We start from the raw sequence: 6,743 nt of genomic DNA, 5'->3' as shown, positions 1-6,743 counted from the left end.
GGTTGGGCGACTGTCAAAGGCAATATAAAAGGAGCCCTGTCTTGACACCGGGGCGGTGGAAGGCTGGGCTGGGCTCTGCATGAACGCGTTTCCGGAAGCCGGCCGTATTAGACCTTGACGAGCACGCCTCTTACGTAAGCAGAGGGAAGGAACGAGCGCCGAGGCTGATGTCTCATGCGAAATATGGTGAATGAAAACACCCATCAAATATCAAGCTATAAGCCAGCGTAGAAGATATATATTTAAGTCGCTTATTTCTGCCGACGGCTACTTTGATTTTCGTTTACGGCAACTTTTCCTCTTTCTGAGGAAGTATGTATTTTTCTTTTTGCATGACTGCATGTTCGAATTCCTTTCTCCGGAAGACTGGCTCTATGTTCTGAATGTGCACTTAACCGAGACGTAACATCTCATGTTCTTAGAGGAATGCCCTGGAATGGTTCCTCTATATCAACCGGCGAAACTCAAACCCAAGATTATTATTAGCTCTTTTATTTTTCAGTGCTACCCCCATTGCTTTGACGTCTCTTTTTCTTTTTAAGGATTCAGTTATTAAGCTAATCTAAAGTGCTAGTGGTTTTCTTTTTGTTTTGATTTTTTTCACCACAAGTCAAAAGGTAGGTAAAACGTACAGTTTTTGTCAAAAGTTTAGAGTCCAAGAGGTTTGCTTCTGAGCCGCACCGTGCTGCTTGTAATACATACCAGTGTACATTTCCTGAACTTAAAAAGCTTTTGTGTCCTACCCTCACTTCCCTGTACGCTAAATGGGCGCCACTAGACAGCTTTGAAGCAGACCCCTGGGGCTCTAAGTTTTGACAAAGACATTGCGTGAGGATAAAGCGTGCATTGCAGAGCATTTTTGAATTAGTTGTGCGTTCAGCAAATAACAATGATTATTTTGCTCGATGCGGTAGCTCTTTATAGCTCGCAAGACATATAAACAAAATGCATTGACACGTCTGCTTTACGTTGTTCTGTCTTCATTTTTCCTTTTTGTCAAAAGTTTAGAGTCCAAGAGGTTTGCTTCTGAGCCGCACCGTGCTGCTTGTAATACATACCAGTGTACATTTCCTGAACTTAAAAAGCTTTTGTGTCCTACCCTCACTTCCCTGAACGCTAAATGGGCGCCACTAGACAGCTTTGAAGCAGACCCCTGGGGCTCTAAGTTTTGACAAAGACATTGCGTGAGGATAAAGCGTGCATTGCAGAGCATTTTTGAATTAGTTGTGCGTTCAGCAAATAACAATGATTATTTTGCTCGATGCGGTAGCTCTTTATAGCTCGCAAGACATATAAACAAAATGCATTGACACGTCTGCTTTACGTTGTTCTGTCTTCATTTTTCCTTTTTTTTTTATCTTCCTGCCAACCAGATTCAGCGTCATGCCACTCTCCTCCCTGTTCTTATCATGTTATTTTTCCCACACTTTTAAGTCCTAGTAACGCAACAGACGAGATAAATAAATAAAACTTGCGTTGCATGTTTATAGTCTGACATATAGATCTTACAACTATGCAGCACCCTCGCGGAAGAAGTCAAGGCAAAACCTTCTTTCGAGTTTCCAAATAAATGCACACGTTCTGGAAGGATTGCTTGCGGGAGAACACTGAGCAGAGGGAGTTCTTTAATGAGACGATAAAGGAAAAAGAAATAGGTTGCTTTGTCACATGCTCATCAAGGACCTGTCACCTGACACTTCTAAAGAGAAGTTACTAAAGGCTCTCATGTGTTCCGTGCGTAAGACATATCAGGGCTATCGTTAATGAGTTTTTTACATGTCAAGGCGACTGTAGATGCCCACCGCTGTAGATTCCTGATGCATGTTTCGACTACATTACGTCTTTATCTTTATTTTTGACGTTTTGGTGCTGCAGACAAGTGGGCCGCCTCCGTAGCAATTCAGCTAGCGATTTCAACGCTTGACCAGAGAATCATTAAGTGGCGAAACTGCTATTTCGTCGCATCATTAAGTACGCACCTACCACAGCGTCTTCGGAAAAAGCGCTGACGAAACCGCTCAATTTCCCCTCGAAAAACAGCGTATAGGTACATCCGTTCTTATTTCAGCACCGGACGTGGCAAACAGGGTTAGCTCACTTAAAATGCCTATTTTCAATCTTGTGCCAACCGTATAAAAGTCGTCAGATTTTACGTGCTTCCCTTTACATTCCGCGCGTGAGTTCCAATTTACGCTATTGTGTTCTGGGCTGCATTGTTAATCATTGATGTAGGAACGATGCAAACGCAGCGAGAAAAAAAAAAAGCAGACAAATGTACTGCAGGAAACGAACACGATGATAACAGTGCCACTGAATGCACCTTCTGGAGTCATTTTGCATCATTTCGAATGCATCCCTTTTCACGCCATTTTTGCGTAGTTTTTTTTTTTCTTATACTCATTGCCAGTCCCATAGAGTTTCTTACTCTTACCTAGAGGGAAAGCTCTGCTGTCATCTATGGGAGTTTACATGGAGTTTCCAGACGACCAGTTCACCCACCATGGGCGCTCAAAGCATCATGGGCCGGAGAGCTACCGAGTGCAGAACTACACTTTTTTGCCTAAACTAATGCAAAGATAAACGTTGTTCTACCGTAAATAATGTCCTATCATTCAATACTGTGACTATAAATTTCAAAAAGGGAGAGAAACAGCATGTCAAGTATGAGATTTATCCAATATAAGCGATGGCTCTTTCTCCTATTGGCTTAGTCTTGAGCAGCACAAATATCAATATTTCGCACTTAATAGGCACACTTTAAAAGGAAAAAAAAACATTTTGGAAATATTTATCGTTGCGCAACTACTTAAGGAAGTTTTTAGTGGCATTTCGGGAAACAGAAACCTTTTATTGGCGACGCCTGCTTTTGCGCCTTCGCTACTATGGCTTTTGCCGTCTAGGTACGCACCTCGAGATGATGATGATGATGATGAAACAAAACGTCATAGTAACGCCACTCCACGTACCCGAGAAAAACCGACTGTCCCGCAACAAGTAGCACACCGGCCCATGATTCTTAGCGCGCCCATGGTGGCTGAAGTGCAGCGCCCTCTGCTTTCCCTCTAGTTAGTATAAGAAACTCTATGGCCAGTCCGCCTTCCGTCTGGTTCGCCAAGGCATGAACACCCGACTTTGTCTTTTTTTACTCGGCGTCACACTCGCGAAATTGTATTCATTCGTCATCGGCGGCCTCTGCCGAGCTGTTCGAGCGTGTACTTCGTACATGCCCCCAATTTGGCGTGCAAAGACAAAACGCTGTCCGCCGTACTCGACAGGCTTGACAACCGCCCGCTGATAACCACAGAGGTCGTCACCGCGGAAGCGCTATGAAGCGCGGCTCCTCTATGCTAGAGTCGTCGAGTGCCTGCCGCGGGCTGCGACTAGCCACGTGCTCAGTATCGCGTTCGCATTGCCTGTACTTCCGCCTTTCAAACTTCATGGTATTTATTTTTTTATCCTTTTCGCTTTCTCCTCAAAGAATGACACTCCTCATGGCTTACACTCTTTAATTTCCGGACTCGTGTTAAAAGGGTGACGGGAGAACCACCGCCATTGTAAACTTTTATGAAGCACGAAGGTTTTGCCTCGGATATTTTAATTACAATTGAATTGAAACGCTATAAAAAAACAAGGCGTTCACGGCTAACTTAGACTCTCTTACTGTTCCATTAAAAATTATTAGTTGGGTTTCATTCCGACCGAGCACGACGGGCATTCGCTGAAACCGCCCAGCAATTTTCGAGCAGTAGCAATAACCAGTATGGTGTACCCAGCTCGCATAAAGTTAAGCTGTATATGTCACTTGCTTGTTTTTGCAAACTCTCCCAGTCGAAAAAAACTACAGAACCGTGTCGAAATTACGACAATTTATTCTGTAGTTCTGTCGTAAACGTCAGATTTTTCTTTAGTTCTGTAGTACTTTTCGGTAGTTCTGTAGTTTTTTTTTTTGTAGTATATTTCTGCTGTCTGTAATTCTGTAGCACTTTTTTGTTATAACTACAAAAATTTCCGATGTTACTACAGAACGTTCTGTTGTCACAACAGGTTTCCCGTCAAAAGCCGCACAGAAATTCTGTCGTAGCAACAGAAGTTTTTCTGTAATTTTTTTCCGACTGGGAGGCCTAAAAGCAGTGCAGAAGTGCTTCTAGAAGTTCGCGTCCGTATTCACAAAGATTTGGTCTGATTAGGCATATTTTCTATAATTGGATACTTCATTGTTTACTTTATACCAGACTGCACTATAATGGAGCCCCTCCGGCAAACTGAAAGCCTAAATCAGTCAAACCTCAGCAGCAGTTTGTGGTAAGTTTGTCACTTTGGAATTTTATGTGCACGCGACGAAGGGTATTGTGTTTATAAAGACGATTAATATGCGTTCTGTTCATTTATTTTGAATATTTTCTTAGCCCATAAACTAAGGAAAACGGACACCTTTTCTTTTCCTTTTTTTTTTAAGGAATATATCCTTAGGTGGTAACTGAACCCGCGAAGTATTGGCATCTAGCACGATCCTCATAACTGATTCTACGCTATGTTCTGTCCTAGCAAGAATCATATTTGATGGCATGTGCATGTATAGGACACTTACATCGAATGTCGGGTAAAAAGTTCCCACACTTCTTAGCTATCAGACTACAAACTAAAAACGAATGAAGTTGAGTGCTGTCAGTACCAAAACGTGTACCTTATTGCAATAAAAATCAAGAGCTTCATACCAATTGGTGTCATAAAAATTTGAACATAAACGGATCTATTTCGACACAACGCTTGTAATTCAGGCTTCGCGCCCGGAAGTTTTTACTGTCATTTGACAGCCCGCTTGTGGACTTGGCCCTCATAAATTTTATGTTCTCGTAGAATACTTAAGATATCGTAAATCTGACGGCTGGTTAGGGTGGCGCTGTTGCTGTTTGAGTAACACTAACACGACACGAATGGATAAAAAAAAAAACACAAGAGGGCGACAGTGACACTCGCTTGCTCAGCTTCTCAAGTTTCTTAGAAAGCTTTAAGAACGTTGCGCTTGTTTTCAACTACTCGTCGATCACTGCGCTACGTGCTCTTTTTATTTTTCTGTGCAAAGTGTCTATTCGATTCTACCTCTTCAATACCTGTAATGCTAGACAATCATGCCCTGTCTTTATTACATAATTTTGTTTTTGGCTCAAACAATTTATGCTCTATCAGCAACTCAGAAATGCACAAGTAAAATCATGCACAGCTTATCGACTTCAATACCTTGAGAGCGGTGTTCTTTGTTGACAGCATATTAAAAACATATCCTGCCCATAACATTATAGATCAATCTATAGGGTAGCTGTCGATGGATATGCTGGTAGAGTTATCTAGCGACTAGGGACTCACTCTTGTATGCTCGGAGTTGATCCAAAAGGTGTAAGTATTTACGGTTTGTGCAACCGAAAAGAGATTTAATGATGAGGCAGTCAAAATACTTGCAGAGCCATATTGAAAGCCATTGTCAAATTTACGTACAGATAAACAACAGCAAAACAAGATATTATTCTACGAAGACTGCGATACAAAATTTGAACACATTCAAGAGGGCGCAGTGTATCTTTCCGTGAGACCAACAACACCCCTTCTTTATTCAAGGTGTGGGCATTCCATAACAGCGTCGAATTCCTCCCTCAACGAAAGAAAAACGCACCTAGATTATCCGCTTAGTGAAGATAAGTGTTTACACTCCAGTGATACACACAGGGGAACAATATTTTTATCATATTGTCACGTGATTGCGCTGTTGCAAATAGATCACAGCTGTAAAGTCTCTACATATTGTTGGTTTGTTTCATCTCGGCTCCTTTCGAAGTTTCTTATAATCCCGCTACATCATACCTATCCTCCAAAAAAGGCGTCCCGCAAAGCAGCTGAAAATGCAAAACGTTCACGCCTCACCTGCGTTCCGCTCTGGCGATATCCTGCGCGCGTGGCCTGAGAGCCCCAGTGATCCGCGTGCGACGCCCAGCGCGTGGGGCGATGGCTGCTGAGCTTGCGTCCAAAAGAGCGCTGACAGGGTCTCCCCGTGGCTGCCGCTTGCGAGTTCTATCGCTGATTGCATCTTCTTAGGTTGCACTCATAGTGGCAGCCACACGCGACCGCCAAGCCGATCGGCCGTCCCCTTGGCACAGTCCCCCTCGCTGCTCTTAAAACGCTGCGGACGCCCATAATTTGCGCTTTCTTGGCCTCCGAGATCGCGTGGGCTGTAATTATCGGTGTTTCCCGGCAGCAGGTTAATTAGCCTGCACTGCACGCCGCTCGACGAACACGAGCCGGGAATTCTAGGACGGTGTGTGTACGCTGAGCGGAAGGCGAAAGCGAGTCGCGTCTTGTGGTACGCGGTGTGAAAAGAGGGCCTTCGGCAACAGCGGCCGTGACGTTATGCGCCCCGTTGAGAAAGACGCGAGGTGCATCTCTTTCATATAGTCGCGGGATTTAGTGGTTGTTTCTATTTTTTTTTTTGTAGCGTTGTGTCCGAGACGGTCGCTGCTCAAGGACGTCGCTGCGATTTATTCGTAATGTAGTCGGGCGCAGAGGCACTTCTTAAAAAAAAAAAAAAAAAAAACACTGACTGCATAGACGCATAGTGCGTCCGTGAAATGCGGTAAACGATGATGGAACTGTGAAGGAGAGCTTAGTGAGTGGAGTAAGTGGTGGCCATTCCTGAAAGAAACCTGAAAATGATCGTCACGAGAGTTTGCGCGTAATAAACACACTAAGCCAAT

This window comes from Amblyomma maculatum, chromosome 4, assembly GCF_055883805.1.
Source record: "Amblyomma maculatum isolate TAMU_Amacu chromosome 4, ASM5588380v1, whole genome shotgun sequence".
NCBI classification, from domain to species: Eukaryota; Metazoa; Arthropoda; class Arachnida; order Ixodida; family Ixodidae; genus Amblyomma; species Amblyomma maculatum.
The sequence above is the reverse complement of the archived record's forward strand: the minus strand, read 5'-3'. Positions refer to the sequence as shown.